The sequence below is a fragment of the Felis catus genome, chromosome A1 (genome assembly GCF_018350175.1).
Source record: "Felis catus isolate Fca126 chromosome A1, F.catus_Fca126_mat1.0, whole genome shotgun sequence".
In the NCBI taxonomy this organism is placed as follows: domain Eukaryota; kingdom Metazoa; phylum Chordata; class Mammalia; order Carnivora; family Felidae; genus Felis; species Felis catus.
The window spans coordinates 192,203,942-192,229,422 of record NC_058368.1 but is presented as its reverse complement, the minus strand read 5'-3'; the positions used below and the strand labels follow the sequence as shown (position 1 = coordinate 192,229,422).

The following is a 25,481-nucleotide window of genomic DNA, read 5'->3' as shown; positions in this document are numbered from 1 at the left end:
TGGTCCACTGAGTCACTGGTGACTCACACTGCCCCTTATGATGGTGTTGAAGCCGGCAGGAAGGGGAGTGGTAAGTGAGGACATGTCCTTAGTTTTAAGGCTGTGACCTTGGAGTTGTAGACATTACTTTCTTTAAGGTTTAACAGAAGTAAAACAAATGAATCGCTGAAGTAGTGTTTCATAAAAGTTTACTGTGTACCCACCAAAAAGATAGTTTCCAAACCAGGAGCCCTCAAACCAAAACGTGGACTGAAACTCAGACGTATGTTGTTAGGAAGCAACTTGTATAGAGCGGAGGCAGTGACGGTTCTGTGTTCACAGTGATGGGTTCCAAAATTAAAAAGTTCTTAAATGACGGGAAATTGGTTAGTGGATACCTCAAACCCATCTTGGGGGAACAATTTAACTTTTGCTTATGATTTTCAGAGGTATGGAGCCAGATGTGACCCAGGTCAAGGTAGCCTCGCTTGTCTTGCAAAGTAAGCTCAATTAAGCTTTGCTTGTATGACTGGTTTTGCTCAGGAAGTTTTTAAGTCCTGTCTTTGCTTGTGTTTGGTTTTGACACAATTGATAATTTTTTCTTTTATTGAATGGGACATAATTATACTAAAGCAATTATTGGACTTAAAATTTTTTTTAATTTAATTTTTATTTGAATTCCAGTATAGTCAACATACAGTGTTGTATGGGTTTCAGGTGTACAATATAATGATTCAATAGTTCTGTACATTACTCAGTGCTCGTCATGGGGAGTGTACTTTTAATCCCCTTCACCTATTTCACCCCAAACCCCACCCACCTCCCTTCTGGTAACCACCAGTTTGTTCTCTATAGCTGAGTGTGTTTTCTGGTTTGTCTCTCTCTCTCTCTCTCTTTTTTTTTTACTTTGTTCATTTGTTTTGTTTCTTAAATTCCACGTATGAGTGAAATCATATGGTATTGTCTTTTTCTGACTTCTTTCACTTAGCATTATACTCTCTAGATCCATCCATGTTGTTGCAAATGGCAAGATTTCATTTTTTATGGCTGAATAATATTCCTGTGTGTGTGTGTGTGTGTGTGTGTGTGTGTGTGTGTGTGTGTTTGACATCTTTATCCATTCATCTATTGATGGACACTTGGGCTGCTTGCATATTTTGGCTATTGTGAATAATGTTGCATGATTACTGAACTTTTAATTTGGGAGACACTTATCCCCCCAAATTGTTGGTTGTTTGTCTGATACTCATATTTAACTGGGCATCTTATCTGGCAATCTTAATTGGCAAGAACCTAGTCATATAGACACATCTAGTTTCAAGAGAGTCTGGGATACTGAGCCTTTAGGGGGGCAGTATTGTGTCCGACTACAACCTGGAGTTTTAATTACTAAAAGGAAGAAGGGGAGAATGGATATTGGGGACAACTCGCAGTCTTTGCCCAAACTTATACGGTCTCATTTATTCATTCATTCTACTAATATTTATTAAGCACCTACTGTATGACAAGTATTGGAGAAATAAAATAGGGAAGGCTCCTGCTGTCAGGGAGTATATATTTTAGTGGAAAAGACAGATAATAACAATTTAAACACGTGTAGAATTTCAAGTAGTAATACATGTTATGGGGAAAAATAAGGCAAGTAAAATTCTAAAGTGTGATAGGAAAGCTGCTTTTTATTTTCTTTTAATGTTTACTTATTTATTTTGAGAGAGAGCGAGCGAGCAGGAGTGGGGGAGGGGCAGAGAGACTATCCCAAGCAGGCTCCACACTATCTGTGCAGATTCCAACGCAGGGCTCGATGTTACGAACTGAGAGATCACAGCCCGAGCCGAAATCGAGAGTCAGGTGCTCACCCAACTGAGCCACCCAGGCTTCCCTGGAAAGCTGCTTTTTAAATGGGAGAGGTAAGAGAAGCTTCTCTGGAGAAAGGACTTTTGAGAAAGTCCTGAATGAAGTGAGGGAGGAAGCACGTGAAGCCCTGGGGAAGAGCGTGCTGGCCAGAGGGACAAACTAGTGCAAAGATGCTAATGACCTTGGCACGTTTCAGGAACCAGAAGGCCCATGTGGTGCCATGGAGGGATGCAGGGGGAGAGGTAGGGAGGGTTGGCAAGGGAGGGCCTTGAAGGCCGTGCCAAATATATATTTTTTTAATTCTAGGAATTATCAGAAGGCACTGGAGGGTTTTGAGCAAGACAGTTGTGTGATTTAATTTATATTTTAAAAAGATCACTGTGCCTGCTGGGTGGAGAAGGTGGCTCTAGGGAACAAGAGTGGGAGAAGGGAGATGAGTGAGGTGCCTGTTGCAGGGGACCGAGCTTGATAGGGCTGTAGGGTGAAGGGAGGGAGAAATAGTGGGACTCAAGATGTCTAGGTACTAATATCACCCTCATCTTACAGATGAGGGAGGCTCTGAGAGCTGGGGTTGGAATCTAGGTCTGTGTGACTTGAGTGCTTGCTGGGAGGCGGGATGGGGGGCAGCTCCGAGGAGGACGGTCTTGCAGCTTTGGGAGACTGCAGGAACCATTGAGCCCTTGGTTCTGATATTTTAGCAGGAGCGAGAGCGAGCAGGACCAAGGATGAGGGCCACTTTCACCTCTTCCTCCTGCATTCTTCCCAAGCATTGATTCTGTCCAAGACTCCAGATCTGAGGCAGTCTTCTTGTTTTTGGCATCATTAGAATAAAATCTTGTCTCCTCCTCCATGAAAAAAAAATAAAAAGAGTACTTGCTGTTGGAAGTTGGCAGCTGCAACAGCAACAGCAGTGTAAACTCTACGAAGAGGGAGGTGACTGTTTTATTCTTTGTGATCCTCGGGGCCCCGGGGTGTAGAGGAAAGAGGCTTTGGAACCAGCCACACCTGGTGCTGACTCTCATTTACCAGCTGAGCCTTGGTTTTTTGCATCTGCAAAGTGGGATCATAACGCAGCTGCTCCGCATAACTGCCGAGAGCATCAGAAGAGAAAATGTGCCTGAGACTAGGAGCGTACGATAAATGTGATTCATTTTATGATTTTGTGATCACTTTGGCTTTAGCTTGCTCTGAGCGCTGTTCTTTATCTTTCCACCAGTTCCCTTACTGACCCTAATGTTTTCGTTATTGCCCACCCCCTTCCCCTGCTTGCTTCTGTCAGGGTGTGTCTAGAGCCCCACATAATGTGGCCTCGTTGGAAAATGGAATGAAAAGTAATGGGCAAATGCCAGGAGGAGGGAGTCAGGAAATAGGGAATACCTTCCATCACCCTGTTCTCTAGAACTAGAATATGAAATATTCATTTAAGTCAAGTGAAAGACATCGCGAACTTGATGTTCTTGCTGAGTTCCAGAAGCACACTGCTGATAAGAGACAAATCAGAAATTCGAGTTTTTCCCCAAGGGCTGCCAAGATGTGTGTTTCCAGGGGGGCTGGTCTTTCCCTGCGGGTCAGTTAGGCTCTTCCTGAAGCATAAATTTGGATGGAAATGATGACTGCGTCTGATGAGGCCCTGAGAGCCCACTGTTGGGATTTGGGAAAGGTATTTGACGTCCCGTTTATTTGAACCATGTGAAAACCCACTTTGCAGTGTGTCAGGTTGCTCTTCAGCAATGAGGGGGCCGGAAACGGATATTGACTCAGTGGATTTCAAATGTAGATCAGCTGGCCAGAGTGGGTGGTTACCCTGGATGAAAAGACTCACAGAGCTGTGGACTCACAGCAGGAAGAGCCCCTAGACATCTTCAGGAACTGTTTTTTTTTTTTTTTTTTCCCAGGTAAGGATACTAAAGCCCAGAGAAGGGTGTTTACTTGTTCAAAGTCACACAGCTTTATCCAAAAGTAAAGCACGGAAGAAATTTGGTAGGCTTTGCGGTCAGAGAGAGTTGGGTTCAAATCCTGGATCTGTCATTATGTTCCGTGGGTAAGTTACTTAATTTTTTAAAGCTTCAATTTCCTCCCTAGGGAGATGGGGCTGGTAGTTGTTCCTCCTTCATAGGGTGAATACGAGGATTAAAATAAAATCCACGTAAAATAGCACAATGCTTGGTACTTAGTACTCGGTAAATATTGGTATTTTGTCGCGTTGATGATAATACCTTTTTGGTGCCCCAGGAGCCGATAATAGGACAATATTTCTATTGCTAACATGCCACAGGACTCTGTTTTGATCCTTATTAGAGAATGTGGTGGGCTGAACCGTGTTACCCCAAAAGATCTGTTCAAGAAACTCCCGCCACCTGTGAATGTGACCTTATTGGGAAACAGGGTTTTTGCAGATATAATCAAGTTAAGATGCAGTCACACTGGACTAATGTGAGCCCTAATCCAATGGCTTTTGTCCTTTTAAGAAGACGAAAATTTGTCCACAGACACGGAGGGATAATGCTGTGTGAAGACAGAGGCAGAAATTGTAGTGATGCTACCATGAACCAAGGAATGTCAGGCGTTACTGGTAACCATCAGAAGCTAGAAGAGGCAAAGAAGGATTCTTCCCTAGAGACTTTGAAGGGAGGATGGCCCTGGCAACACTTTGATTTTGGATCTCTAGCCTCCAGAACTATGAGGCGACCAGTTTATGTTGTTTTAAGCCACCGAGGTTGTGGTAATTTGTTATGGCAGGCCTAGGAATCTAACACAGAGGGAATCAGTGGGGGTGGGGGAGGGTTCTGGGCTCCTATTTGAGCATCCACGATTAGGATTGGTAGCTATAGAACATTCATTTCCTTATTTACGGATAGAACATTTACCTACTGACTTAGTGATGCTGGAGGGGTGTGTGTGTGTGTGTGCGTGGGTTAGGTGGTAAGCCCAAGTACTGAGATTAATGAGAGCTAGGAATCTTCACGGTCATGAGTGGATATTCAGGATCACAGAATCCTAGGAGCACACTCAGAAAAGACAGGAGGGGTCACAGTAGGATAGATGGCAAGGGCTGTTTTGTCTCATGTGCCCCACTTGTCCTGTTAAGTCTCCCCCCTTCCCCTTCCCTGTCATGTGAATATAGGTATTTTCTTGTTGGGCTGAGACACAGAGAAAATGGAAACTGACTCGGGAAACTGTTGGGATTTGTAAGCCCTTGGTGCATGCCTCTTTCTTCAAGTCAGGTGAGGACGAGGGGAATATTGTCAGGGGAGTGTCTTGTGCCCACATTTCCCAGAGACAGCAGGTGGTCTCTGTCTTAATTCACGTTTCTGCAGGATGGTCTTGAGATGTGTAGGAGCCCCTTCTCATAACAGAATCCCTCTACCCCCTGTTGACCTCATTGGTCCTTCCTCTCCATCAGTCATTCCTTCTCTGCCTCTCCCATTCTGCACTCTGGCCTATCATTTTGGGCAGCTTTGAAGTTCTCTTCCTTTTTCCAACCAGAAGGAAAAACATTCCCAGGTGGGCTTGATAAATGAGTCTTACTGCTTTCTGCTGTAGCTACTATGGAAAGAACTAGCATTCATCTCAAAAGAAGAGGTGACACATTATAAGGATGTACACAGTTTTCAGGGCTCCTGTGCCAGGAGGGAAGGCAAGTAGGGGTGGAGGTGGAGGGAGGTGACAGTTCAACTGTGGGCTCATGGACTGAGGACGCCTGTAGGAGCCCAGGCTAAAAGTTGTATTTGAACTGCTGAACCCCAATAAAAAATCAGTGCTATTTGGTCTTGACCCTCTTGAGCCAAGGGAAAAAGGATCAAATCATTGGATTTCTCAGGTTATCTGCTTAGAAGGAAGCACAATCCCTGGCTCATTGATTGGGAAGGATTTTTAGAGGGAATGTGAAGGGGAGGATGGGGGAGAGGGTGGGTGGACAGTCGAGGAGAGAATAGCCAAGAGGCAGCACCATGGCAAAGTAGGAAGACAAGATGGCCAGTGAAAGAATTCTTTCCACCGTGTGCTTTGAGGACTTCTCCCTTATCTACAAAAATGAGTAACTTGTGAGAGCTGCCGTCACCCATGAGAAATCTCCTACAGGTGATTTCATTTGTGTGAAATATTCAGAATAGGTAAATCTACGGGGATGGAAGGCAGATCAGTGATCACCAGAGGCTGAGGTGAGGGGGGAATGGGAAGTGAGTGCTTAATAGGGTTTCTTTTTAGGGTGATAAAAATGTTCCGGAACTATTGCGAACGTACTAACTGCCACTGAATTGTACACTTTAAGATGGTGCGTTTAATGTCATGTGAATTTTGTCTAAAAACACAGAAGTCCAAAACACCCCCTCTCCACCCCAGGTCCCTTGTGACCCTGTTGATGCTGTTGGGGTGGCCTCCTGAAAGATAAAGACCCTGGCTGGACTCCGAGTCTGGTGGCATCACCTGAGCTGAGTGGTGTGGGAGTGTGGGGGTCCTCACTCCCTCTGTCTGCCCTTCCTACCTCTCCTCAGAGGAGCTTCACCAGAGCTGAGAGGTTAGGAGCACAGGCTTTCAGGACCCTTAGTCTAACTGTGAATCTGGCCACTACCGACAGTGTGAATCCAGATGTTACAGCCCCTCTCTGGGCCTCAGTTTCCTCTCTTACAAAAGGGAGGTGATGATATCTACTTTGTAGGGTTTGTTAGCATGAACGGTGTAAGGCGTTTAACACAGCGCACGGTACATTATCACTGCTTGATAAATGGTAGTGGCTATTATAAGTAATAATTCTATTATCTTTGTGTCTGCCCGAGCATAGTATTGATTGCCAAGATCCAGTGGTGGCAAGAAGTTGTGCCTTGAGCCATGTGCTCTAAACAGAATCCCAACCCCCAACAGCTGACTTGTGGGGTGGGGAGAAGTGATGCAGCAACAGGGGAGGATATTATTGTCTTAGTCATGGTTTGGAAGGCGTCTGATAAATAGCATCCTTCCCTGCCTGAGTCCTACATCAGTGAAATAATAAGACAACCTAAGAAGACCAAAATATCACCTTTATACCAATTAAACTGATTTTGGAGAATAAAGGGGCTTCATACGGCTGAATCTCAGAATGAGACTTCACACGCTGTCATAGACAGGCAGATAATGGCCGGGCTGCCCAGACAGGGGCCTCCCCTGCTAAACTTGCCACTTGAAGGGACACAGAGAGGCGCTGGCTCTCATGGAGGGCTCCTTCCCAAGCCCAACAATCATGGCGGCACTCACCCTCCAGGTGGAAAGAGGCCTTCTAGCAATTCTCCTTCCTGATAGAAGTCATCAGAAAGATAGAGGCAGCTTAACAGTGGGTAGATACAGTCGCTGTGAGTTATCTCCATGGAAAGGCAGAGGCTTCCCCCATGTCTAGATGGTACTCCTACCGCCTTCCCTATGTGATCTGACATGGTGATGGCCAGGGGTGCTGCCTCCTTCCTTTCCATTCCGCAAGGAGCCATTTGTTACAAAAGGAAATAAAATAGCAAAATAACCAAGCAAGCAAACAAAAGCAAAACCTGGAAACATCCTCATTTTGTCTAACGCTTGGGGAATGGTAAAATAAATTCTAGAATATCCATTCAACAGAATGTTAAGAAGCCACTTAAAAAAGGCTATTTACAAAGGGTTTGTAATGATGTAGGAATTATGTGATAATGTCAGGTGAAAAAAGCATGATACAAAATTGCACATACAGTTTGAACTCAGCTATATTAAAACCTCTCAAAGATTATACACAGAAAAATGAAAACATTGAGAGGAAATTTCCAAAATATTAACAATGGTTGTCTTTCTGTTTATTTTTCCGCTATAGTTTACAAATTTTCTGTAATAAGCATGCATTTTTTTTGTATTGGAAAAGCTCAACTTTATTAAAAAGATGTAACTGCTTTTTTACAATGGCAAGGGTTATACATTATCATATTAGCAGTTAAGCCAACAATTTTGAACTTCACAGATTCGTAAGATTACAGAGCGCTAATGGTATTCATAGTACTAAATTTTCCTAGTTTCTTGTACTGAGATTTTCCTAGTTTAAGGATTAAAAAGTTTTTTGAAGATTTCCTAGAGACTATGGCTTCTCTCCTCAGAACATCTCAGATACGAATGTACTGTCATTGAAATTGCTTTTAATTTCATGTTACAGAAAGCCCTATAGAAAGCAGCTGAAATAGTAGAGGTTCATGTAACTAAAACTTTAGGGATATCAGGTGAAGCTTGATCCAGCAATTCAAGAATTTCACTAAGACTCTCATTTCTTCTGTTTCTTTTTTTAATTTTTTAAAAAAATTAAAGAGAGAGAGAGAATGAGAATGAGTTGGGGAGGGGCACAGAGGGGGAGACACAAAATCCAAATCAGGATCCAGGCTCTGAGCTGTCAAGCTCTGAGTGGGGCTTGAACTCCTGGACCATGAGATCATGACCTGAGCCAAAGTCAGACGCTTAACTGACTGGGCCACCCAGGTGTCCCTCCTTTCTTCTGTCTCTATGCTCAGTCTCCTACAGTGTCAGCCTCATCCTAGGACTGGCTACCGTGTGGGTTCCAAGATGGCTCGTGGGAGTTCCTGGTACTTCATTATTTCTTGTTCTCGTCTAGCTGGAAAGAGTGTCTCTGTTTCAGTATTCCCAGCAAATGTTGTAAGATTTGATGTGATTGTAAGATTTAGGTACATAGTTCGTCTATCCTGGCCAGGAAATAGAGAGCACTGATTGGCTTAGCTAGATCACTTGTCCTGCCACGGACAAGTCCTGATCTGGAATCAGGATCCCTGGGACCACATTATTTTCTAAATAGAAACTGGGGACATGGATGTCCCTTATGCATATGACTTACTGTATATAATTTAGGCTTATTCTTAAATTCCTTGGACCTTGCCCATGTACCCAGCTTAAGAATTCCTGGTCTAAACCAATCCTGTTATTTTAGAGATGGGGATTCAAGACCCAGAAGTCACAAATGCCCAGAGCCTTATAGTCACCTCACTGTCCGTCTGCTGCTTGCCTCCCCACCAAACTCCCTCCAACTTCACATGCAATAGTAAGTCAGAGATGAATAAGTGGGAAGTAGAACCCTTAGCAAACCTCTAAGCCCCTGTAGGACCCAGGATGGATGCATTTTGATGAAGACGACCTCATGCCAAGGGAGGAAGTGTCCAGAGTGGGAGAGGTGGCTGCATTGAGCCTCCCATCTAAGACGGCATGGAAGGGAACGATAAAAACAAGGAGAGAGGAGGAATGATTATATTATTCATGCCTGTATCTTGAAGATAATCATTGTAATTTCCCTTCTAAAAACGCCGCTTGTTCAGAGGAAACAACTGTATTCTAATAAGCCCTTGTTTATGAAACTCGCAGTAATTGGATTGGAATGTGAATTATTAAACTGTATGTGGGACGGCACTTCTTGCTAGGTGTTTAATGATTATGTTCAAATGTGCGGGGCTGGCCTGTCGGCTGGGAAGATAATACTCCTGGGAAGAAAATTGTTTCTCTCTGGGTCAGGGCCAGGGTGTCTCTCACAGTTCTATGAAATAGCTGGGCTGAAGACGCCCTTACAAATCCCATACATCAGCCGCCTCATTTTGGAGATGGGGAAACTGAGACTCGGCATCTGCAGGCGCTTGTTGAAGCCTGTACAGTGATCACACAGGCAATTAGTTTTTCCTTTACCTGGTTTCTCGTAGTGTGTGTCCGTGACTTGTCCTTCTCCGCTGCCACTTCTTCTTCCTTCTAACTGGACAAGCTAGAAAGCTAACAGCTTCCTTGCAACGAGGATTCCAAATGCAAGGTAAGTTCCACCAATTAGTTGCCTTTGCACAGGTGGTAGAGATGTGTTAAGAGGTTGCCGTGGTGACTGGATTCAGTATTCCAATGGCTGGCCAGCAGCCTTCAGGACTTTAGGGCGCAGTGACAGCAGCAGGTTCCTGACTCTGGGACCGCAGCTCTGGTAGCATGTCTTTGAGCTCTATAGTCCCTGGGAGAGCCCTGACTTCTGCCTCTTCTAGCCTTCCAAAGCCTTTCTTCCCCCGTGAGTACTTAATTCCCTGCATTAAACCTCTTTCTGCTTGATGTACCTAGAGTGACCTATTTCCTTCCCTGAATTCTGACATATCCCTCTGTGTTAGCACAAATCACATTTATGACAGGTAATGATGTTCCTCTCCTGGCTCCTGTTCTTCTGCTTCCTATGTCCTAGAGAATATAGCCCCATTCGGGACACCCTAAAATATTAAGCTCATGGAATCCAAAACTAACTTTATTATTTTCCTTCCAAAACCTGCTTTCTTTATAGACTTTCATTTGTCTATCATTATCTCTACTTCCTCCCCATGACTCAGGTTTGGAGGCAGCTTTGCCTTTCTTCTTAGTGTTGTCATATACTTGTCAAATCTTACTGGTTCTGGTTTCTCTGTTTAGTTGGGGTTATTGGTTTTAAGCTATCTATCCAATTAGACTGGGTCAATGAACACAGAGAACGTAATAGATAATATGTATATAATAGATTTGCTGCATCACTGGAGAGACCAACATCAGGTATGGTTGGATCCAGGGGCTCAGAGAACACCATGAGGACTTGTTCCATCTCTCCTTCCTTAGGCCTGCTTTTTGCCAGTCCCTCTCCAATGATGATGGGCCCTGATAGCTTCAGGTTTATATAATTTTTACATCAAACCTTGTGGGGATAAGGTTTAGTTTTTCTTCTTATTTCCAGAAAAAGTTCTAGAAAAAAGTCTTCTTGGATAAGATTGAACCAGCCACTTGTTATGGGTTGAATTGTATTCTCCTGAAAGACACAGTGAAGTCCTGACCACCAGTTGGTCAGAATGTGATGTTTTTCGGGCATAGTTTTGTTTTGTTGTAGATGTGATTTGTCCAGTTATGATGAGGTCATGTGGAAGCAGAGCGGGCTGTGAATCCACTGTGACTGCTGCCCTAGGAAGGAGAGGAAAGTGAGGCACAGAGAACAGAAAGCCACACAAAGATGTGGAGACCCAGCAAGAAGATGGCTGTGAGGCAGAGATTGGTTTTTATGCCACCACGAGCCGGAGAATGTCTACAGCTACCAGAACTTCTTAGCTGGCCATTTTCACTGGCCTCTGAGCTTTTTCTTTATCTCCACTAAGGCATTTGTAGTAGTCCATTCTTGCTGCCATAACAAAGTACCACAGTTCTCTGGAGGCCTTTCTCTTGGGCTCGCAGATAGCCTCCCTCTTTCCGTATCCTTGCCTGGCCCTGTCTCTGTGCCTATGCTTCCCTGGTGTCTGTTCCTCTTCTAAGGACACCAGTCCTATAGGACAGGGCCCACCCTAATGGCCTCATTTTAACCTAATCACCTCTCTGAAGGCCCTATCTCCAAATAAGGTTACAATCTGAGGTGCTGTGGGTTCAGGCTTCCACATAAGAATTTTGGGTAGGGGTATGCAATTTAGTCCATAGACAGTACTTAAAACTTTCTCTTTTATTTTACTGACCCTTGTGTGCTTATTTTCACTTCCTTAGAAGATGGTAAGTTTCTTGAAGGCAGGGACGATATCTTGTCTATGTCCTTTTATCTCCCATAGTGTTTAACATACTCCTTGGACTTAGGAAATGCTCAGCATTTCCTGTTGAGGGAATGAATGGCATATAAAGTAATTCTTGATTAATAAGAATTTCTTATTCTCCAAGCTTTCGGTGTAAAAAGAGTTAGATAGTGCAGGCAGCATTGGACTTGATGTCAGAGACCCAGGTTCTTTTCCCAGCTCTGTCACTTTCTAGCTGTGTCATCTTGGACAAGACACTTAACCACTCTGGGCCTCAGTTTACTCATTTGTAAAATGGGAACATTAACGCTTTCCCGTCTGTTTTACGAGGTGGTTTATGAGTATTAATGAGTTTCACCACTCAGAAAATATTTTGGGGCACCTACTTGTAGCAGGCACTGTTCTAGGCACATGGGATACAGTGGCAAACGAGCGAAACAAGGTTCCTGTCCTCATGGTTCTTGTAGGGGAGCAGGTGATTAATCAGATCATCAGTATAGATAGTAATTTCAGAGAGTGCTAAGTTCTGTGTAGCCAATGAAGCAAGGGATGTGACCGTGAAGTCTCGCCTCCTAGCAAGAGTAGTCAGGGAAGACTTCTCTGAGGAGGTGACATGGAAAACAAGATGCGAGTAATGAGAAAGAATTGCCTATTCCTAGGGGAGGAACATTCCAGGCAGAGGGAGCCGCAAAGGCCCTGAGCTGGGAGATAGTGAGTGATGTCATTACAGCAAAGTAAGGACGTTGAAACATGAGGCTTAGTAATGGGGAAGGTTTCCAGAGCATTGCAAAATGATTCCTCGAGTTGGGACTTTATCCCTGATTCAACCACAGTGTAGACTTCGGACATCGCTTCCCACGTGCACAGCTTTGGGCACGTGATTGCCTCTTCTGGCTTCCTCTTCGCTGCTCTGCCTGGCTGCCAGCACTGGGGGACCGTGCTGGTGAAGGCACTTTGAAAATGTAAAGTGCTGTACGATTTCCAGGTGGTATCATTATTTGGAAACGTGTTACCCACGATTAAGGGATTTGGACTTTGAATTCAGCAAGTAGCTCGCTGATCAAATTTTCTGAGGAGAGTGGCAGTCACCTCCGTTGAGGGCTCAAAAGTGCCTGTGTCAGGCTTTTCAAAGCAAATTGATAAGAATTAAGTAGATGCTGGGGTGCCCGGGTGGCTCAGTCAGTTAAGTGTCCAACTTCAGCTCAGGTCATGATCTCATAGTCTGTGAGTTTGAGCCCCATGTCGGGGCTCTGTGCTGACAGCTCAGAGCCTGGAGCCTGCTTCAGATTCTGTGTCTCCCTCTCTCTTTGACCCTCCCCTGCTCATGCTCTGTCTCTCTCTGTCTCAAAAATAAATTAAAAAAAGACATTAAAAAAATTAAAAAAAAAGATTTAAGTAGATGCTGCAGCAGGGAACTGCAAGCTGTCCTTTGTGGGGGTTGAATTGCAACGTTCTTCCCTATCCCTTCCCTACTGAGCCTCTATACACAAAATTGGATATGGACAATCACCTTGTTGGGGCTTTTGGGTACCTATGAGTGTGTGTGTGTGTGCATAGTATTGTGTTTATATTGCAATAGAATATTCCAGAAAAAATACCTTAAGCATTCCACTGCTGCCAGAGCTGACATGATTGAACACGATACACATAAATTTCTTGAGTAGTGATGTTGCAGCAAAGACACATATAAATGACATAGTAACAGAGCTTCTTTTAAGAAGAGCGGATTGCCTCAAAGTTCTTGGTAGTGAAGTGTATTGCCTTTGAACTTGTTCCCAGGTTTTTTCCGTACGCCGCATGAACGACCTTCCTTTCCCCCAGTCTCACCTGCCTTACACATAGGCTTTCATAATTTAAGCCTCCTTAAGTGTGCAGCGACTTCCCCCGTATTGCTTGCTCTAAAGGTTGCTGGGTGCTGAAGCCTTTAAAATCATGAATATGCATGCTGGAAAGGTCACTGTCAGAAAAAGGGAGCACGTCTTCCTATTTTCATCGGTGGGAAGTGCCAGGGGAATTGTACCAAACTTGAGTTTAGAAAACAACTAGGAATGTGCTAAAAAACCTTGGGTGATGCTTGGGCTGTTGGAAGTTTGAAGAATTCATCCTCTCTCTCTCTCTCTTCCTCTCTGTGCCTATATGCTGGACTCTAGTCTCTGTCTCCATTTACGTCTCTTTTTTTCTCTTGTTCTTCCCCAACCCACCCCTCTCATCTCTTATTGATTTGCCTCATTGGAATAAATTCTATTCAACTAGTGGGGCTTCCATAATTGAAGCTCTGGGGCATATCAAATGGAACAGCTAATGGTGACTTTTTTTTCTGTTTTCCAAAGGCAGGTTATCAATTATGAATGGCTAGGCAATCAGAGATCAAAAGAGTCTTGTTTTCCCAAATGAAATAGTGGATTTTAGAATGAGATGAAATGAAATAGAGCTAATAGGCATTTTTTTTTAAATAGAAGGCTGAGTCATTTGGAACTGTAGGTATGAAACTCAGGACTGTGGAAACCTCCTTGCTTTGGTTTCAGAGCTTTGGACATCTTGTGCACAATGCCCGAGGGCTGGCAGGGTGCTCCAGGATGAGCAGGAAGCTTAGAACCTGGGAAGGTGAGCAGACTGGCAGCTGTGTGAAAGGGCCTCTGCAGTTCAACGGGCTGATGTGAATCTCACATGGGCTGCCAGGGCTGTGTCCTTTCTGTGCCTCACTCCTGTTAGCCATCTCCATGCTGTCCCAGTGGCCTAGGGCTGGTGACTTCCAGAGGAGAATGGCGCCAGAAGATTCTCCAGATACCCACCAGGAGGAAACACCCAGGGTGTTATCTTTGCTGCGTTCCTGGATTTACTCTCCAGGGAAATTGCAAAAGCTCTCTGTCACTGGCTGGCTGGCTGGCTCTTTGTCTCTCTCTCTCTCTTTTTCTGTCTCCCCCTGTCTGTCTGTCTCTCTCTCTCTCACACACACACACACACACACACACACACACACACACACACAATCTCTGCACAGTAGCTTTACTTCCCAGAATAACTGGAAACCCACATACTCTCAGCTGTGGGGACAGAAATTCTGCAGAAGTGCATTGGGCTAATTAGTTAGGGGAAGTGACCGGTGACTAAAACTTTTATAACTTTCTGAATTCACTAGAAGTGAATTACTGAGAATGTACTAACAATGGATGTTCAACATTGAAAAATTAGAAAATCTAGGTCAACCACAAAAAGAAGTTCACTCTGTGTTAGGAATTTCTTATTAAATAGAAAAAGGTCTTAAATTGAAAAAGTAATCTATACACAGTAAAAAAAAAAAAAAACACTCAAACACTTCAGAAGAGCATGAAATAGAGTAAACTCTCCTCTCACTGGACTCCCAGAAAGAGAAAATTCCAGACAGAACATCCAGAAGTTTACTATGACTGTACAAATGTACATACCTCTAGGTATATGAACTTTAAAAAGACCCCACAAATAAGAACATAATGTACTGACTGTTTTGCACCTTATTTTTAACTTAATATATTTTGGCCATCTTTTCGGGATAGTATGTCCAGATGAATTTTTTAATACGGCAAATATTCCTTAGCCACCATGTGCTTGGATATTATGAGTACCGTGCTGATCTGTGAATATTCTGAAATAATATATTGGAACACGGAAGAGAAGCAAAAAATGGACACTCAGCACTACTGGGAAATGATACTTCACGATTCACGAATCTATCATGTTTATGCTATCTTTGTGGAAGAATCTGACACATTAATTAATTTGTCTTTCTCCAACCTGAGCCCTCTCTCCACACAAATCCCGCTTGCACTCTAAATTCCTGTCTTCGAGGTCAGCAGAGCCGCAACCCACAAACACTCCGACTCAGTCATCTTTTGTTCAAGAACTTAGGGTCAGAGCTGACGAGAACTGCTTCTCTCGGGCCTGAATGGTGTTGGTCTTGAGAGCAGGTGTTTAGGGAGTGGGCCATGCTTGCTGGTGTTGAATACTGATGGACAAAGGTGTCCGTGTGTTCTTTAATGGTATATTTTTTATGACATGTGAGGCCTTCTAAAATGTGGGGGCCAGGGGTTCCCTCCTTCCCAGGTCTGTGGGTGGTATTTTACATTGGTATGACCATAGTGGTTGTTAAAACATTAAGTCACATCCATACCATTGGTAATAGCTGCTGCTCTGAGACCCAAGTGATCTTTCCCAGGATTCCTGATGCCCTGGTCCTCCTCAGAGACCCCCTCCCTGGTCTTCCCCATGATCTAACAACTAATAGGTTGATGGCAAGCACAGCAAAGGCCTCCAGAACACTCCTCTAGAGCTGCTGCCTGTACCATTCTGATTGGATGGTGGATATACCAATCTGGTTGTTAGATATCTGACCATGACCTTTGCCTACAAGTAAATAGCCAATGAAAACACTGCCCTTGCTTCTGTAGAGACAGTTTTGTGAGAAAGAGACCAGTGATGATAAGAGCAAGGTGGGTACTATGACAAGACCAAACCCAGGTGACAGGCTGGGTGCTATTGGTCACGTCCGTTTGATCAGGTGGCACATTGAAGCACCTTAACCACTTTGGTTTCCCCAGAGCAGGCATCTTTGGCAGGAACCCAGCAGCAAGGCACGCTAGAGTTATGAGGGGTGAGTAACTACTGCTGGCCATATTAGTTTGAGGGTGATGCTTAGGCCCTTGAAAACATCCTGCCCAGGACCAAGAGTAGAACATTTATAAAATCATGGGGTTGATGCCAATTTTTTCTTATTTGTCTAAAATGCTGATAAATACGTCCCTTTTGCTTTTAAAGAAATCTGACATTTAGTGTGTTGAATTTAATTGGGTGGATTAGGTAGAAGTGGAGCAAGTTGATTTTCCTTGTCCTTAATTCTGTTGTGTAACAGGACTAACTGGAACAAAACAATAGTCTGGCTAACAGGGATGATACCTTGTTAGCACGGTTTTTCATTCTAGTCTTTTTTTCTATGCATATGCATATAAGTAGATATCTATACTTTTACAAAATTTGGATTATTATGTTTTATATAGTTTTGATTATGACTAAATTTAGCATTATATTAAAAACAATGGTCAAGTCATTAAATATTCTTCTAGGACAGGATATTTAATACCTATATAATATTTTATCAGGGGCTCCATCAAAATTTATTTAAAACCTCTCTTATTTTGGACATTTAGGTGACTTTTCCTTTTTCCTAACAGTATAAATGACTGTATGATGGACCGCCATACCTTACACACATCCTTTCCTTAGAATCAGGAAACTCAGCTCCAGAGGTAGTATTCTTTGTTTAGTTCGTATGCCAGTGCTTAGTTGCCACCAGTAGAGTGAATCTTTTTTATGGTTTCTGCACTAAACACTTCCTTGACTATCTCTGAATTCCCAGAAGCTCTGTAGAAAGTCTGGAGGCTGATTAGCAACCTTAGTCCTTGGGCACCTCTGATTTATGGATTTTCCAGTCCGTGGGGCAGACAACGGCCAGTGCCAATAGCTCCTAAGTTTGTATGAATAGTACAAGCATCTAATAGCAGATGGGATCCTTCTTTTTTTTTTCTTTTCCTCTTCCTTCTCTTCCCCTTCCCTCTCTCATCTCTCTCTTCCCCCACCCTATGTTTCTCTCTCCTCTCTCTTTCTCTGGAAATGACAGATAGGCAAAATCTGAGTTAGATGCCCGCCTCTAGATCCATAAACTGTAGGCCAGGTATTGTAGGTTACTTTGATGGACTGTAGCAGCTTCTACTACAGCCCTGTGCATAATTGGATAAAGAAGAAATTCCTGGAAAATAAACACTGGGCGAACAAAACAACAGGGTTCATAACAATTGGGTTTGATAAGGCAGAGTTCTCAGCCAGACTCTGTCACTTGCTGTTTGAACTTGAGCCAGTCTTTCCCTTTCTTTGGGACTCAGTGTGCTCGTCCCTGAAAAGAGGCCCTTTGCATGATGGGTTCTAAGATTCTTTCAAGGATTCTTTAGCTTGCTTGGTGAAGCTGAGGCTCCAAACCAGACCTTCTGTCTTAGGATGCATCTACTTTCTCTTGTGGTCATCTCCAATCCATACTGTTCTTTACCATGAGTTCCCGGATTCCGCCTTTGCTCCATGGGGCCAGAATGAAGACACTGACTTTGGCATTTCACTTCCAAGAAAGATGTGTGTGAATGTTTCTTGATTTAGCTGCAGGTGAAATGTGAATCATCAGAACCTTGGGGACTCATTTTCCCCCATTGACTTTGTGATTGCATTGTGATCCCAGACGTGATTTTTTCTTCAGAGAATCCAGAGAATGTGAACTATTGGCAAGCCCTTAGAAGCCATTTAGTCCAGGAATTCTTAGTCTGGATTGTGTGAACTTTTGGATCTGGGAACATGCTAAAATTACAGGAAAAATGTTGTGTGTATGTACGTACAGGTATGGATCTGGTGAGAGGGTCCATTCTTAAAGCCAGATTATTTGGAATTAAGGTATACATTAAAAAATGAGCATATTAGGTATTTAATTTGATGAGTCTTCACAAATACATAATTTGAGCAACCACTATCCAAAACAGAATATAAAACATTTCTATGGCTCTTCCGGAAAGGCATCTCTTGTGTCCTTTTTTAGTTAGTCTTCCCCTGTCCTCTGCCTTGGCTATGACTTTCTGATTTCTATCTCCACAGATTATTATTTCCAAATTCTAAAATTTTATGTGTATGGAATTATACAGTTTTTACTTTTTGGCATAGTATTTTTTACTCTGCACATGTTTTTGAGATTCATCCATGCTGTTTCATCTATTAGCAATTGGTTCCTTTATATGGCTGAGTAGTAGTCAATTGTACGAATATATAACAATTTGGTTATCATTGTCCTATTGATCGACATTTGGGTTATTTCCATTTTACCCTATTATGAATAAGACTGCCATGAATATATTTGTATGGGTCTTTTTGTGGACATATGTTTTCACTTCTCGTGAGTAAATATCCAGGGATGGAATTGCTGGGCATTGGATAGATGTATGTGTAATTTTAAAATAAACTGGCAGTCTTCCAAAGTACATGGACCCTTATACATGCCCACCAGAAATGTACAAGAATTCCAGTTGTTCAATTTCTTAGTCAACATTTGTTGCTGTCAGCTGTTGTAATTTTAACCATTCCAAGATATGTAAAATATCTCGTTGTGGTTTTAATTTGTATTTCTCTTACGACTAATGATATTGAGCACATTGTCATGTGCTTATTGGCCATTTGTCAATCCTTTGTAAGGTGTCTGTTCAAATTGTTTGCCCCTTTAAAGCCAGTTTGAGTGATCTGTTATTTGCAAGTGAAAGAGTTTTGATTAAAACAAAATCCATATGTGAATATGCAGATACTCTAGAGTTAGTTGACCTTGGTGTTGGGTGTTGGTAAAGGGATGGCTGTTTATCTTTGGACAAAGTATAGAAGGTGATGCCAGGCAGAGGGAGCAGTGTGAATCAAGATACAGAAGTATTCCATTCAGTGAACGAACCATAAATAGTGGAGTATGGCTGCAAATGGAATGTTACAAGCAAGGAGTAGAGTTTCAAAGCATAGCAAGGTAGGGGGCTGGAGAGACAGGCATTGCTAACCTTACAAATCATGCTGAGGAATTTGGACTTTTTTTCCAAAATGAGTACAGAATGACTTAAGTTTTACTCAGTGGAGTGGCATGATCAGATATGCAAAATGCACACACAAAAAATATACCTACTTTATGACTATGAATAGACTGAACTATGGAAGACCCCTGGAAAGATACTCTTTATGGAACCTGAGATAGCTGTCATTGGAAGGTGATAATTTTTCCTTCCAGTGGGAAGAGATAAGTTTAACAGACTATGACTACTGTTGTTAAGCGAGCTTTACTAAGGTTTTGGTGCCTCTCATTAAAGATAGGCTGCGTTCGGAGCGCCTGGGTGGCGCAGTCTGTTAAGTGTCCGACTTCAGCCAGGTCATGATCTCGCGGTCCGTGAGTTCGAGCCCCGCGTCAGGCTCTGGGCTGATGGCTCGGAGCCTGGAGCCTGTTTCTGATTCTGTGTCTCCCTCTCTCTCTGCCCCTCCCCCGTTCATGCTCTGTCTCTCTCTGTCCCAAAAATAAATAAAAAACGTTGAAAAAAATTAAAAAAAAAAAGATAGGCTGCGTTTTTTTTTTTTTTTTTTTTTTTTTTTACAATAGGGGGTAGATTACATATTTTCTGAAAAATCATCATGTAACGCTCTGTTATCTAGAAATTATGCTTATTGCATTTATGTCTTTTTAACATATTATGAAAAACGTCTTTCAGGTTCGAAGGGGGATGCCAACATGGATTCTAAATTGCTTTCAAAAGGCAAACACCAAAAAGGGGTCAGAGCAGTCCTGTCACTTGCATTTGTGGCTCTATGAGACAAGGCAGCGCAGGTGCTCAGGACAGTCTAGATGGATGAAGAATCCCATCTTCAGGCAGAGGTTGGAACAATGCCAGAAATATTGTGTATCAGCCAGTATTCTCAGTTGCAAGAAATTCATTCCACGTTTGCTGGTTTGTTCAAGAAAGGAGGTCCTTAAAGGATGTATAAGGCTCACAGAATCTCAGGGAAGTCTAGACATGAAGCTTGAGACTGGCCATTCATTCAGAAACAAAGCCCAGATCACGTCGTGGAGGCACCACCATGAGGACCGCACTACTGTTTAGCATAAATACTGGCGCTTTCTCTGATGATGTTTGGGACTGGCCCACAGAATCTGTGCTATTCTTGCCCCCCTAATCTAGATACTTTCATTACTTAGCTCCATTAAAATAGGCGTTTGGAACAGAGCTTGCTTCCTCATGTGCGTGGTTCATTTCCAGATTGAAGGCTTGCATTGATCTGATTGGCAGAGCTAGGTCACATGCTTTCTTGAGTGCAAGGGATGCTGGGAAAGTGAATTCTGGCTTCTATCTTGGAGGAGATGACTTAGGACGTGGCTCACAAGATACTGGGTGGCCAGAATGTCCCTTATAGATTATGGTATTACTAAGCACTACAGTTACTTGAGATTAAAGAGAAATTGAAAACACTTTGACCCGTCTCTGTTTCTCTGTTACTTGGAAAATTGAAAAACAAAAAACGAAACACAAAACACAGAATGGTTTGAATAGAGAGGGGAGAAATGCCTAACTTGACTTATTTGTATGTGGTTTTATACATTTGCCTACTTATCTACTTGTTCTGCAGCTGAGTTAGCAGGCTAATAACATTGCATGGTTAAAGAGTCTTTTGTAGGCTGGCCTGGGAACCTACCCACCATGTACTGAATGGGGACAGCAGCAACATACAGGGCAAGGCTTCCCACTTCATGACTGACACCTTCCTGTTACAGCCCCAGCCAGGCTGGCCTCAAGAAACATTTTGGCAGTAAAAGGAAGTCACCTCTGGCTTTATGGAAGTCTTTTGGTTGCAGGATAGAGAATCCACTCAAACTAACTTGCACCAAGGAGGAAAAGTTATTGCAAAGATACGGAAGTATCTCCCGGAATTCAAGGGTAGGAAGTGCACGCTGGTCCCATAAAAGGACTGAACGAGGGCTATGAAAACACTCAGCAACCAAGGCAGAGTGTCTTGGTGTCTCTTGGCTTGTTGGTCTGTCTGTCTCAGCGTGATCTGTGTGATTTGTTATCGCCACTTCTCTCTGAAGAGCTGCTTTGTTCTTTTTCTCTCTACAGACCGACTTCCTTTGCTTTTATATAAATGGCAGAAAATGGCCAGTCTAGCTCCTTACATGTCCTTTCTGTTCAAGAATCAACAAAAGCAAATAGGTATTTCCAACTCTTGTTTGTAAATATGTGGGACAGAGAATCTCTGTACTAGGTTGAATAGTAGCCCCTCAAGGTTCAAGTCTACTTGGAACCTCAGAATGTGACTTTTTTTTAAAAAAATTTTTTTTTCAACGTTTATTTATTTTTGGGACAGAGAGAGACAGAGCATGAACGGGCAAGGGGCAGAGAGAGAGGGAGACACAGAATCGGAAACAGGCTCCAGGCTCCCAGCCATCAGCCCAGAGCCCGACGCGGGGCTCGAACTCACGGACCGCGAGATCGTGACCTGGCTGAAGTTGGACACTTAACCGACTGCGCCACCCAGGCGCCCCATCAAAATGTGACTTTTTTTGGAAATAGGATCTTTGCAGATGTAAGTCCACAAAATGAGGTCATACTGAATTAAGATGGGCTCTAATCCAATGACTGGGGTCATTGGAGACACAGACACAGGGGAGAATGCCATGCGAGTACAGAGGCAAACCCTGGAATTATACTGTCATGAGCCAATGGATGCCAAGCATTGCTAGGAAACACCAGAAGCTAGGAGAGAAGAATAGAACAATTTTCCCCTAGACTTTCCAATAGAAAAGTCTGCCACCTTGATTTTAGTCTTGTAGCTTCCAGAACTGTGAGAGAATAAATTTCTGTTGTCTCAAACCACCCAGTTGTGGTACTTGGTTATGGCAGCCCCAGGAAACAAATAAAACGTCTTTGGCCCAGCTGGGTTAAATGTCCACACTGTCCATCCATCTGATAAGCCCTGAAAAAGGCTCTCTAAGAGCGAGGTGTGAGGGAAACTGATGGACAGAAATAATAATTCTTTTCTCTGTTCCTCCTAACCAGAGTAGTCTGTGGGTATGTGGCAGTGACCAGAGGGAACGGGGGGACTCTAGGAAAATGCCTGGCCATTACTCCTCTTTAGAAGATCTATCTCTTACTGTTGGTGGGAATCAGATTTTAGTAGATTGCAAAAATGGCAATAATCCTTCATTCCTCCCTGTATTCATGGCCTTACAATGTGTCTTTGTGCCTCTTCCTATCATAAAGTAGAATCTATTTCCCTTCCCCTTGATTCTGGGCTGATCTTGTCACTTGTTTTGGCCAGTAGAGTGTACTACAAGGAATACCAGTTCTGAGCCTAGGCTTCAGGAAGCACGGTGTGGTTTCACTTGCTCCCTTGGAATGGTATTGTTGCCGGGTAAAAGACTTCAGCTAGCCTACTGCATGGCCAGAGATATGTGGCCCAGTCAGTTTCTATGCCCCAGCCATCAGCCCACTGCCCAACATGTGAATGAAATCCTCCCAGACCAACTGGATCCAGTTGACCAGTCAAGTGACTGCAGACACATGAGCTAGTCTAGTGAAGATCGCTGAGTCTGGTCTAGGTCAGCAGAGTCAACCAGCTGTTCCATAGATCCCCGAGCAATATTGAGTGTTGTTTTAAGCTACTAAAACTTGCAGAGGTTCATTATGCTGTGATAGCTAACTGATCCAGATTGGTAATCTGGATTTTGGTAAACCAGATGTTTGGCAAGTGGGGAGAATTTGTTCATAAAATTAAGGTAATTCCTAGCTAGGTTCCATGTTCATAAATGTGTCAACTTTGGCAAGTCGGTTTAACTTCCTGTGTGCCGGTTGCCTCATCTGATAACTGAAGTTATCAGTTAATAAAACCAGTTTCCCTGAGTGGGTTGCTAGGCAAAGCAAGAGGGAGACAGTGTGGGGCAGCACATTATAAAGCATCAAGTAAGCTTCATTTCTCTATGCTCTGCCTTTTGTTTCTTCATCAAAACATTGATAACTTGAGTGATTGGCAGAGTGAGTGCACTTGATAGAGTTGAAAGCAACTTGCTCCTTACTCATGGACATGGCCCTGAGGGCCCTGGGTTATCTGACCTCTTGGTTCTGCTCAACCTCTTCTCCTGCCTGTTGTGGCCTCCCCTCACACATATCTAGTGGTTCCTTCCCCTGGGATGATCTTCCCATCTCTCTCTCTCTTTCTCTCTCTCTCTCTTTATTTGAACAGGGATTCAGGAACAGTTTGTTATAATCTAGATAAGATTAGATTAAGTAGCATTCTTAGTAATTAATATGTGTTCTCTGTTTTGAGTGAAAGAAATCCAAGGGGTGCTGGCCTGGGTGGCTCAGTTGGTTGAGTGTTGGACTCGTGATTTTGGTTCAGGTCATGATCCCAGGGTCATGGGATGGAGCCCCACGTCTGGCTCTGCACTGAGCGTGGAGGCTCCTTAAGATTCTCTCTTTGCCCCTCTCCCATGCTTGTATGCTCTTTCTCTCTAAACTAAAAAATTAAAATTAAAAAACCAGGGGCACCTGGGTGGCGCAGTCGGTTAAGCGTCCGACTTCAGCCAGGTCACGATCTCGCGGTCCGTGGGTTCGAGCCCCGCGTCAGGCTCTGGGCTGATGGCTCAGAGCCTGGAGCCTGTTTCCAATTCTGTGTCTCCCTCTCTCTCTGCCCCTCCCCCGTTCATGCTCTGTCTCTCTCTGTCCCAAAAATAAATAAAAGTTGAAAAAAAAAATTTAAAAAAAAAAAAAAATTAAAAAACCAACCCAAAAGATAAGTTAAAAAGAATCTCTGTTCTCTCCTATCAAGTCTCTTTAATTCAGGGATCAGAATCTTGAGCAACCCAGGATAAGCACTGGAGAGCCTGGTGAGGGCTGGTCAGGGGACCCTCAGAAAAGATTGTTTCCTGGGACTTATTCTCTCTGTGTGTGAATCTGTCTCATTCCATTACCTATCTACTTATCGATCTTTTGCTTTCTCGAGGTCAGTTGATATCATAAAATGCACCCATTTAAAATATACTGTTCAACTGAAGGTTGATGGGGGGGGTGGGGGGTGACAGCCATTGAGGAGGGCACCTGTTGGGATGAGCACTGGGTGTTGTATGGAAACTAATTTGACAATAAATTTCATATTTCAAAAACAATAAATAAACGTTAAAAATTAAAATAAATAAAATATACTGTTCAGTGATTTAAATGTATTTACAGAGTTGTGCGATCACAGTCACAATCTAATTTTAGAACATTTCCCATCACTCCAGAAAGAAACCTCAGGCTCATTTACACTCCCTCCTTATTCCCACCCTCAGCCCCAGCCAACCTTCCGTGTACTTTCTGCATCTACAGATATGCCTTTCTGGATATTTTATATACTTGGAATTACACGATGCCACATCTCTTTTAAGGGCTTTCCTTTCTTGTTCTTTGAGGCTCAGCTAAACTGCTCCTTCTTCTTTCCTCAGACTTTACGATTATTCTCCATGTCAGCTCCTCCTTTTTCCTTGCTCGAACTTACTGCAATTAGTGTTTATTTCTTTGTCTACTTGCTTTTGTCTGTCTTTGCCACTAGCATATAACTTCTCCAGAGGGTGGAATCCAAACTCCTGTGTTCTTCGCTGCTGCATATTCAGGAACTAGCTCAGTGCCCGACAGAGAGTCTAGTAAATATTTGCTGAATGAATGAAGGTTTTAAGAAGTGGTGCCTTTGGAAGGGCAGCACCAAGCTTTTCCCTGGTAGAGGTCATAAACTACGATAGGTAGCACTCACGAATTGTCCAAAGTATTTGGAAGTGGCTCTCCTGTTAGAAGGTCCAGTGTAGCACATGTCCCTGTGCTAAATGACTTGGAAAACAGAACAAAGACTGGGGATTGATTTGTAGGCAGCGTTTTCCAACCTTCTGTCATCCAGTCTGTGGTACTCTTGGTTTGGGGCTTTGTTTATTTTTCAGTTTGTGGGAGTGTTATGGTATCTCCTATTGTTCTCGCAGTTCTATTAATACTGTTAGGCTATTTACTCGCCCTGCTGTCAGGCTGCTCTCCTTCATCAGCCCCTGGCTTGTTTCTTCTGAGGTTTTAGTCCTGAACTAGAAGCATTTCTTTTGTTCATATGCAAACCAAGGATTAGCAGCATCTAGAGCTATTCACACGTGACCCACCAGCAGCGTGTAAAACGGAGTGAAGCTGCAGGAACCCATGGGGGTTGAGAGCAGATTAGGAATTGAACAGAAGTGGGGGTGAAGACTTTCAGGGACTTTGAATGGGATTGTGAGTGCCTCCCCTCTGGGTGGGGACCAGTCTGAGTATCTGGGTCTTTGGAGCCCCTGGTTTGATACACCTGCACTTTATGAGGAGCTGTGAAGAAGCTGTGCTTCCTTGAGCCTTTGCCATTTCTGGGGGTATGGCGAGGGGACCTTGGTCTGGAAATGCTACATGCAAAATGCCAATATTGTACTGATCTCTACAGCAATCTCTCACTTAATCCTCCTGACCTCTGTGGAGGTGGAAACTAATACCCTTTTGTAAGATGAAGAAATAT

At 43.4% G+C, this 25,481-nt stretch overlaps 1 long non-coding RNA gene across 3 annotated transcripts in view; it reads left to right on the top strand.

Annotated features, from left to right (window-relative positions):
* The first annotated feature begins 2,537 nt into the window (after positions 1–2,537).
* The window catches only part of LOC123379777, a 46,955-nt gene continuing 24,011 nt past the window's right edge, over positions 2,538–25,481 (top strand). Inside the window, exon 1 of one of the 3 annotated variants that reach the window (XR_006584654.1) lies at positions 2,538–3,874. This is a non-coding gene — a long non-coding RNA (uncharacterized LOC123379777). Of the gene's footprint in view, positions 3,875–9,196; positions 9,617–25,481 lie in introns of those variants that run through there. The other 2 variants (XR_006584655.1, XR_006584656.1) reach the window with 2 other exon arrangements.